Source organism: Topomyia yanbarensis, chromosome 2, assembly GCF_030247195.1.
Source record: "Topomyia yanbarensis strain Yona2022 chromosome 2, ASM3024719v1, whole genome shotgun sequence".
Classification (NCBI taxonomy): Eukaryota; Metazoa; Arthropoda; class Insecta; order Diptera; family Culicidae; genus Topomyia; species Topomyia yanbarensis.
In genome coordinates this window covers 467003960-467014130 of record NC_080671.1, presented here as the reverse complement: position 1 = coordinate 467014130, position 10171 = coordinate 467003960, and the positions used below count along the sequence as shown (strand labels likewise).

Sequence of the window (10171 nt, the reverse complement as noted above, 5' to 3'; positions counted from 1 at the left end):
AAAAATGTTTAGTCCGAAGAACCGGATTCCGGAATATCCGGAACCGGTCGTAAAGTGGCCCCGTATGCCCAAATGACTCAAAACGTGATTGAATTGTTCATAGGTCATCAAGCAGATGTAATTTGATGTGCTGTGAGATATGTATATGCTGGTTTAAATATTCCACAGATAAGGCTTGCTGTTTCTGGGAATCGGTTCCTGGAAGTCTCTAGGAATTTGTTCCTGGATGTCCCGGATACTCCGAAAAGGTCCAGGAATAGTTCATGAGTATTCAATTTGCATTGCACATTTTTCAAAAAAAACGTAATGTTTGGTATGCCTTTTGGTATAGATGGTGCATTTTGGATTTACTAGGTCCTCCAGAACCGGTGCCAGGATACCCGGATATGGCCATTACGATCCCTAAATGACTTCGAAGGGGCTGCATATAAGTTTTAATCATGTACGGGCTATGGATGATATGAATAAAACGAGAAAACCCTTATGCTAATTCTTGTTTTAGCAAAGTAAACTTATTAAGCATTTGCTTAAATCGGTATGATGAAGCATTTACTTTGATCAAAGTAGGCTCGAATTTCGAACAAAGCATTTGCTCTGTCAAACAAACATATGCCACCGGTTGGTCGTGTAACTTGTTTACAATTTTTTTTAGATTTTCCCGCATTGCGAATTTTTTGCTTATCCGATTCCAGTAATGTTATACGAGGAGGAATTTTTGAACAGCGATGCTGATGGTAAGTACCATTTTTTCTTGATTTATCTGCAAAAAATGTACGGTATTTGTGTATTTTTAGCAGATTACGATGAAAACGTTGTACCGAATACCAGCACCGCTGAATCAAAAAAACGCAAGCGTGGAAATAAATGTGAAGATGATTTTCATTTCCTTGCAGTGCTGGAACAGATGGGTATTATTTTATTGGAGAAATCTCAGTCGCCTGTAGTAAAGAGCCAAAAAGCCACAGCAGCGCAAAATATGTGCAACGAAATGATGATCAGATACGGAATTTCGATGACTAAAGACCAACTGATTAAAAAGATACACAACATGAAAGCCAGATTGAAAAGCAAAACTGATTTAAAACAAACAGGTAACCCGAAAATGGTATTGAATGCTGCTGAGAAAAAGTTGTTCGAGCTTTTAGGGGGCGTCGACAATCCGAGTGTAACAGCACGGAATTGTAGATTTAGTATAATCGATACGTTTCCAATGTAATAACATGTTGCCCAATTATTTAAGATGGCTTGTCAATCGGGAAAACAAGAAACAACCCAACATCTGTTCTAGAAAGTTTGAACTTACACAGCTTAATGTCGGATGAGGCTTTGCAACCCAGAGAAGAGGGCGATCTAAATTTTGTTGATCAGCAAGATGTTGATATCGTTTCCACAGTTTCGTCGTATCCCGACATATCGCGAACTGTAAACGTGGTATTTATTTTCAACACCTAAATTTTTTTCCGTTAACATAGTCAAAAGAACACGCTTGTTGGCTTATATTTGCTTGAATTACATCGAAGTAATGGATTAGTTCATATAAGTTTCTCGCGCATGTTTCCATTTTATTTTAACTTATTCTTTTTTCTATGAAATAGTGCTACTAGCAATGTTATTGTATCTTCTTCATGGATATTATTTTTATAGGGGGAAGCTGTGAAACGTAAACCAAATATCAAACAACTGCAAAGAATGGTTCTTGAGGAACAACTCAAGCTTATTCAATCACAGGATAAATTCATTCAAAAACAACAAAGCCAAATGCTTCAGATGCAGAGGGAGAGGCATATGGAAGAAATGCAACTGATTGCAATTAAAAAGGAGATTGCAGAACATAAGCTTCAAATATTGAAAAACGATTCTTAATAAAATTTTGAACTGGAATATATTTTTTTCAGTTATTATACATTCATCTTATTCGCAATAGATTGTTGTTGTCAACGAAGGCCGCTATAGCTTCTCGACGATTTTTACCTCGCATAGTCACAGTTACATTTCTGTCTAGAAGAACTGGAACAGGAATGCTTGTTGTAGATCCTTCTGGCACTTCGAAGTCACCATCATTTAGGATTTTAGCTACGTTGTGTAGTACGAAGCATGCAATAATCATTGATGGAACTCGATCTGTTTTAATTCGAATCTTGGATTGAAGAATAGGAAATCTTTGTTTAACTTGACCAAATAAGCGCTCAATTATAACTCGCTCCTTCGTGTGAAGTATGTTGTATTTCTTATGCGGATCAGAAACTGGGTTTCTGTATGGTGTCATAAGCCATGGGGTTAATGGGTACGCCTCGTCGCCTAATAGAATTGCTCCACTTTCGTTTTCATGGATTGTATTGTAAATATCTGAGTTGCGCCATATGCGTGCATCATGTACCGATCCAGCCCATCTGCAATCAACACTGGTAAATAATTCGCTCGCATTGCATGTTGCTTGCACGTTGAAGGAATATAAACCTTTGCGGTTGATGAATTAATCTTTAAAGGAATGTGGACTTTTGATCAATATATGAGTACAATCAATTGCTCCTATTGCGCTAGGAAACGAATATTTTGATTGCCAAATTTTCTTATCCTGTTCTAAATCAGCAACGTTTAAAGGGAACTTTATCCATTCGTGAGCCTTGCCTACGATTGCTTGACATACATTCCATACAGTTTTACAAACTGTTGTTTGGTGAACACCGAGGTCCTCGCCAACTCCAACCTGAAATTTGGAAGCAAGCTAATCTCAAACACCATTTTAAAGTGTGATGCTAAAAACATCAAATCTGTCGATTAAACAATCAATTGGGTTACATGTAACATGCAATCGTTTTATAGAAAATTATCACAAATCGAATCATCAGGTGAATATCACTAGTTAAACTATCAAAAAGTTAATTTTGTTGTTGCAATGTTTAATAAAATATGCGCTATTTATTTAATATTTCTACTTCCCTGAAAACCTGGGTCACCAACGTATCTCAAAAAACACTTCATTTTGTGTGTATTGCTTAAAGCACCTCCTCGCGTTTCATCATAATCGGCCAAAAAAAGTTCTACCAAACGGTCCACGTTTTGACGAGAAAATCTATACAAATCTTTGAAATTTCTGTCATCCCCGAAACGTCGAGATGTGTAAATTTTCACAGCACGGATGGGATCACATTCCCAATTGTTTATTCCAGCAATTAATGGAAGTGGAAGTGGCAGAAAATTTAACGAATACATTTTGATTACAGTCACAATTCACATTTAAAAAGTAAATGCTACCTGAGCACGCTGAATGCCGTGCTCAACATGTTTTGAGCATATGCTCAAATTTTGAACTTTTATTCATACCAATTTGATAGATGTTTGATGTTCGAAAAGTTTTTACTCGTGAGATATTTTTATCATACCAATTTAAGTAAATACTCAAAAAACAACGTCAACATGTTAGTTTTAGCAAAGTAAGCTCGAGTTTGATTTTTATTCATATCACCTAATAGCAGACTTAAAGCTAGACGTTAAAAAATTAATGAAAATAGCATAAATGACCCTCGGACAAACCCAACGGAATTTTCATATAAATCCGGAACCGGTTATCTGACCTGACCAACATATACAGCCTAAGAAACTTGAATGAATTCCCGATTGTTTGCAAGTTTGGTTAAAATCCGTTGACAATTGTTAAAACTAGAGCGAATTAAGCACTTAAATTGATGACTGAAAAGTATCATGAGGGCGCAAAGATTAAAGGTGTTTTTTTTGTTGGACACAACGGTTAACGGCTCGTCTTTCACGAAAGCTAAGCTCGTATGCATGATCAAAGTTGACTTCAACGTAAACAAAATACATGGTTAGTAACGTGCTTGTTGAGCAGCAACTTGTTTGACAGAAATATGATCGAGCAAATGCTATGTTCGAAATTCGAACCTACTTTGATCAAAGTAAACGATTTAGCGTACCGATTTGAACAAATGCTCAACAAGTTTACTTTGCTCAAACAAGAAATAGCATGAGCATTTTCTCGGTTTATTCATATCACCTAATATCTCAAGTCTTTTTAAATTTTTTGGCCCGAAACTATTGAAAAAAACATTTTTTAGTTTGTTTCCTTTTAGGACAATAACACATCCAAACCCATGCGACTTGCACGACTCTATACACGGAAACGAAAAACTACCTAAAATTGAGTTCCTTTGACTCAATCTCGTGGTATCATGGGGGAACTTAAAATTAGGTAAACCATGTTGAAGGTAGTTTCCATTTAACCACGGCAAAAATTACAACTTTTTATATTCAAATTTAAGTTGAATTTACCTAATTTTGAGTATACCCCAAACAACTCAAAAGTACCTTCCTCCACGGAAGACCTCGACTGAGTCGAATCTCTCGTTTTGTTTTTGACAACACTAATAAGTGCGAAAGCGACGCACAACTCAAAAGTAAGTTAAAAGAACTTATGTTGCAGGTTGTTTTATTTAACCGTGTAGGTTGCCTTATCAGATCTACCATAGTTTGCAGATGAAACTGGCTAGGATGGCAGGCTGTTAGCGGATTGACAAAGTACCAGATCATGCTGTGTGGGGTTCTGTCCCGGTTGACAATGAGGCGAACGAAATATTTGCAGATACGTCATTTAGCAGGACAACTGTCAGTTTGCTGGTTGAATTTAATTTGTTTTGTTTTTTAATTTAAAAATCATAAAAGAATAATTAAGGTTTAAGAATGATATGAGTGTACTCGTAAGGACACCCGCTACCAATACATATGAAAAACTGGCACAATTTTTCCAAATTAAAGATCCCTATTGGGTGGTGGACACAAATTAAAATTGGCAACGCTAGCAAAATGTAAACACAAATGAACACTCCGGATGAACCTATCGTCAATTGACATTTCGACGAGTTTTGATTCGAGACAATAATATGGACCCCGTCCAGGCGATTCGCCAGTGCTGAATTGAAACTTTACACTGGCACACTCTCTTGCTCATTTCTGTGCGTGTCGGAAAGATTTTATTTATTTGGGTACTCGTTCCTCATAAAAGACTAAAATCTTGGCTAATTCCCACTGAGACGTCCAAAAAATTGTTTCAAAATCGTTCAACACGGGTCCAATGATGGACGTTCATTGAACGGTTATTTGGACGTTGTCCAAATTGGTCCAACGAACGTCCTTCATTGGACGATTTTGAAACCAACCGTTCTTAGAGGGTTGATTCGAGCGCAGGGTGGCCAGATAGAATTCCTTATTATCGGTAGGATCACTAAAAGTTTATCGGTAGCCCGGGTTGTTGTCCCAAAAACTAAAGACGCTGAATCCCTCTGGATAAAGACTAGCCAACTCTATCTTATTCTTATTATTTATCTGTAAGTGTCATTCCAATGGAGCACGAGACTTGTCAAAAGCACTCAATCCGAAGAAAATCGCTTCGAATCCTTCTGGAACGAGGGCCATTGACAGATCTTGTGCTCGATTGGAATGACACTGACAGATAAATGGTAAACAAACGATGACGTGTCGAGTCTTTATCCAGCAGGATTCAGCGTCGTTACCAAAAACGTAGTGCATAGAATTGTAAAATGCTGAAACACAGATCTCAGACAAATCCAACCAAAAAAATGAATGTTGAATAGGATGTGTCCAAAATCAACAAAAATCGGTAGTTTTCGGTAGGGATAACAAAATATCGGTAGTTTTGCCTTGGTCGTCTGTGAATCGGTAGGGAAGACCAAAATTGGTAGGACTACCGATAAATCGGTAGGTCTGGCCACCCTGTAGCGTATCGCAAATGTTGAGCCAGTTGCCCGCCCCTTTTTGTAACCCTATCCATTGGGGCCGTACACAAATGATCTAACTTTTTTTCGGCGAATTTCGACCCCTCCCTTCCCTCGTAGCATTTTGTTACAGTATTCCCCTTCATCACACATCGTCACAAATTTGATATACCACTACCCCCTAAGCATTTTATTTATTTATGCATGGCCCCATTTGAAGCTGTTGTTTAAAACGGTATGCATTAAGTTCAACGCATTGATCGAAATGTTAAAGCGAAAATCGAAGCGCGATTCAAATATTCGCTAATTTAAAGTCATTTAAACTAAACGAAAGAAATATATTGTAATTTAAAGTTAAATTTTATCGACTAAACGAAAATAGGTTTCGAAGCAATTGTTTAAATACGCAATAAATTTTTAAATAAGGCCATTACAAATCTTTTTTAAAAATTATGTCCAAGTACAATTTTTTTTCTGAAGGGGGGGGGGGGCAAACAAAAAATAAATATTTATTTTAATAAACACAATTTTTTTTTCTTTTTGCATTTTCTTTCGATTGTTCTCGTGGACGTTTCCGCAGGGTGATTTCGTATAGCGGGGTTGAGCTATTTGTTTTACTAGAAAAATTCAAGCAAACATTACTGAATCAATCAAAAGTTCACATAGCAAAGGGATGCTAAAGTTTTCGTTTTAAATAATTTTCCCAACAGTGCAATTTTTAAATTCCCAATAAAAGCTTGAAAGTTCTCTAAGAACTTAATGTAAACATTTAAGAGTACTTTAAGGTATTAACTTTTGGTTGCTTGAATAGTTTTCGTTCCGTTGTGGCGGCACATGGACCGACTGTACACACAAGGCATGAAAATCGGTCAAAGGTGAACCTGCTTGATAATAATGTACAGAAACAGGATTGCAACATTTCACTTATGGACTTTTGGAAAACATTCTGGAATGAATCCAAAGGTAAAGTGTGCGTCAATGGAATTATTCATCTCAGATATGGTTTTCTCTGATATTTTTTTCTATTGCGTATTTCGTATACAGTAGCCTGGCGAACGTACATCCTGTGCATACTATACTTTTTCGAACTCTAGTGGAAACATCAGCTTTGGTTTATCGCTTGTGCTTGAAGACTTGTAGATTTGTTTGTTTGGTACATGATAGTAATTCGGCTCGGTTCCGTGTACATCTTCGAAATCTTTGCATTTTTCTCCATCTTGTTGCGCAGTAGATAGCCACATCAGAGAAATTCATTTGATAGTCGTATGGATTTATGAAATGTATAGCAATCATCAGTTCATTTTTTGCCTTTTTCATATAAGGAAGACTGTGAAATCACTCTGAAATTCGACTTTTTAAGATACACCCGGAGTGTCAAGCGTCGTATACCACTAGATTCAGTTCGTCGATATCTGAAAATGTCTGTATGTTTTATAGTATGGTTAAATAGCTTCAAAGGTGCATTGGTTCTAGGTGGGATTCACTTTTGTGTCTAACCACTACTAATAGTCCTTACTTTTCTTCCTTCCTTTTGTTCCACGAGACTGCATCGAAGTGTTATATCGTGGGGAGGATGATTCAGTCTTAAGACAAAATGATACATTAGAGCGGTTTAGCTCCGAACACATATCCGGCTAATCGCAGTGGTGAACTTCCGTTAGCCATTTGGCTCCCGTTTCTGTGAACCATTTAGTTCCTGTTTTCGCGAGCCATCTCAATTCCTCGTCGGAAGTTCTCCCGATACCGATACCTGTTGCGTGAATCATTTAGCTCCCAGTTTGTCGCAATCTTCTCGCATAGTCCATAAATCCTACTCAAAGGGCCAACCAGTACTTGGCGAGGACGGTTCGGCGATACCGGATGGAGCGTAGCTTCTGGTTCGCTGCTTCCGGTTCGTTGAAAACTCGACGACCCACCGCTGGTGTTTCACTCGACCTACTCGATCTTGTCCCTGACGGTGAAACTAGTCTGCTCACATGCTTCGGTCCGGCGATTCCAGCTGGTTCGTGGTGCCCAGTACACTGGCGCCTCAAGCAAAGCTGTGGTTGCTCTCACAGCCTTCCCCTTAACATAATCATCGTAACTTTAAAAGTTCAAATCGATGATATATTTTCCGACCGCGCTGTCTTTCGGCTGCTAGTCATCACCAACTCTGTTTTATGATGGGCAATCGTCTCCGTGTCGAGTGTCTCCTCTTCTAGCGATTGTCCGATTACTTGGAACACCACATCATCCGTGAAGCCGAAAATCGTTATATCTCTGGGAAGGTTCAGCTTCAATACTCCATCGTACACTGCGTTCCACAGCGTCGAGTCGAGGAACGTCAGTTGTAGTTGTGATTCTCCCTTGTCTGTCTCGTAGATCAGTGTTCGGTACTGAAAGTAGCTCTATAATATCCTGCAGAGTTACTCATGCTGTTCAGCGAATGGGCGATTGCTTCCCAGCTAGTACTATTGAAGCATTCTTCACGTCTAAGGGAACCACCACGCAAAAACGATATCCTTATCTCTGCTGTCTCCAAAGCTCCCACAACCGTTTGGATGGATTTCACTGTAGACCTGCCTATAAGGAAGCCGAATTACATGAGATGCCGTTCTCACGGTCCGCGTACTTCGTTAGCTTGTTCAGGATTACTCCTTCTCTCTAACATTACCAAGGGATATATTGACTACGCTGAAAGATCTCCATGTTGTCCCGGCATCGGAAGCAACATCAGCTTTTGTCGCTTCCAATTATCGGATCGTTTTGAACATATCCGGGCTCTCATGTATCACTTCACTTTAATGGCGTTCGCCATCTCGATAAGCTGTTTGTTGGTAAATCGATCTTCATCTTTGTGATCATCCTCCTCACTGTACGGCGAAAATAGATTCATGTTTCGATGGTGACCTCCATCTTTTCCGGACACCTTTCAGGTGGTGCAGCTGAGCCTTTTATCTTTGTTATGCCAACTTTGTAGGTCTCTCCTAAGGAAATTCGCGTTGGCTTTGTGGCAAGGCTTTCTTGTACAGCTTGACCGCTTTGTTGAGAGCGGTTCTTGCAGCTCGCTTCCCTTGAGCTTTCTGACTTCTTTTTTAATTTTAAATATATTTGACACGGCTCAATGCGTTAGCACAACTAAGCCGTGGAGCGCACCTTGGGGGTCATTTGGTCCGTCTTCTCTCGCGTTTTCGTTTACGTCCATGTCATCATCAGTACTGCATTCATCTTGCTCATCGTCGGATGTTCTTATTTGTTGTTTGTGCTTACGGGTCGCTATTGTAAATCCTTCTTCATCGGTATTAGATTCCTTATTGGTGGTGTTGGTTGTTGGTTTGGAAACATTTGCTGTAATCGTTGTTACTTCGATGTTGGTAATGGCAGTTGGTTTAGTGGTACTGGGGCCGATCGTTGTTGAGCTGGTGTTTGTGAATGCCCAGTCTGCAGTCGTTGGTTTACCAACTGGTTGTGGTTTAACATACGATGATTGTATACCGTCTTTGGTCGTATCAGGTGGAATTTCTTTCTTCTCTGCGCAAGGTTTCCCGTGGTGTAGCGGATGATCACAATATTGACAGGTAGGAATCTGTCCTGGGTGCGTGACTAGTATCCGTTGAGAATATTCAACACCATGAGGTGATTTGCATGTGAAAGTCAAGTAAGAGGGAATAGGTTTTGTCGGACGCATTCTCACCACACGAACGCCTTTGCGGAGTCTTGGGAAGAAGTTCCTCCAAGTATCTTCCTTAACACTATTCACCTCTCCGTATTTTGACAGGATTTGTTTGATAGCGAAGGAACTAGTACGTGGTGCCAGGTCATGTATCTTTATTTCAATACTGTCAACATCTATATACGCTGGGATACTGTATAAAATGTCATTACATTCGATGACGTGTTTCATGTTGTTCTGGGAAGCGAATGATTCTGCTTGACTAATGTTTTTTTAACATATTCAGTACCGCATGACGTAAATGGTGGAATTGCACCGCATAAAGTACCGCAAGCTACGTTGAACTTCAAGTTCACCTTCAACATTTGATCCCCTTCATGAATTGATGGTATTACCGGATATTTCGTGTAGTCAACAGCAACACAGTTTGCCCACATCGTGATATACTTTTGCCTTGCATTGTCACTCATTGTTTGCTCACGTTTCACACACTAGGCAGAAGGAATCAATTTTTGCCTTTGCAAATAGACCAAGCGTCGTGCGGGTAAATTTGATTACTTGCCCTGCTATTGCAGCGGAGCGATTTCTAGCTTCTGAACTGAGTGAGATGAGAAACCGAAGTGATCTCCAACTTCTCCAAGCTCGGAGGCAACTTATACGTAGATCGATAATCGTCGTATTGCACCCGGCGACCGTTTCTCGGTTCCCCATCCCTTGGTATGGTCGCATTACACGCCTTTGTTAGTAGTGCCGTGAACTCGTTCGCATTTAG

At 39.4% G+C, this 10171-nt stretch overlaps 1 pseudogene; it reads right to left on the bottom strand.

The window, feature by feature from the left end:
• Window positions 1–1665: 1665 nt before the first annotated feature.
• On the bottom strand, window positions 1666–2808 carry LOC131681215 (putative nuclease HARBI1; annotated as a pseudogene).
• Between the last annotated feature and the right edge of the window lie 7363 nt (window positions 2809–10171).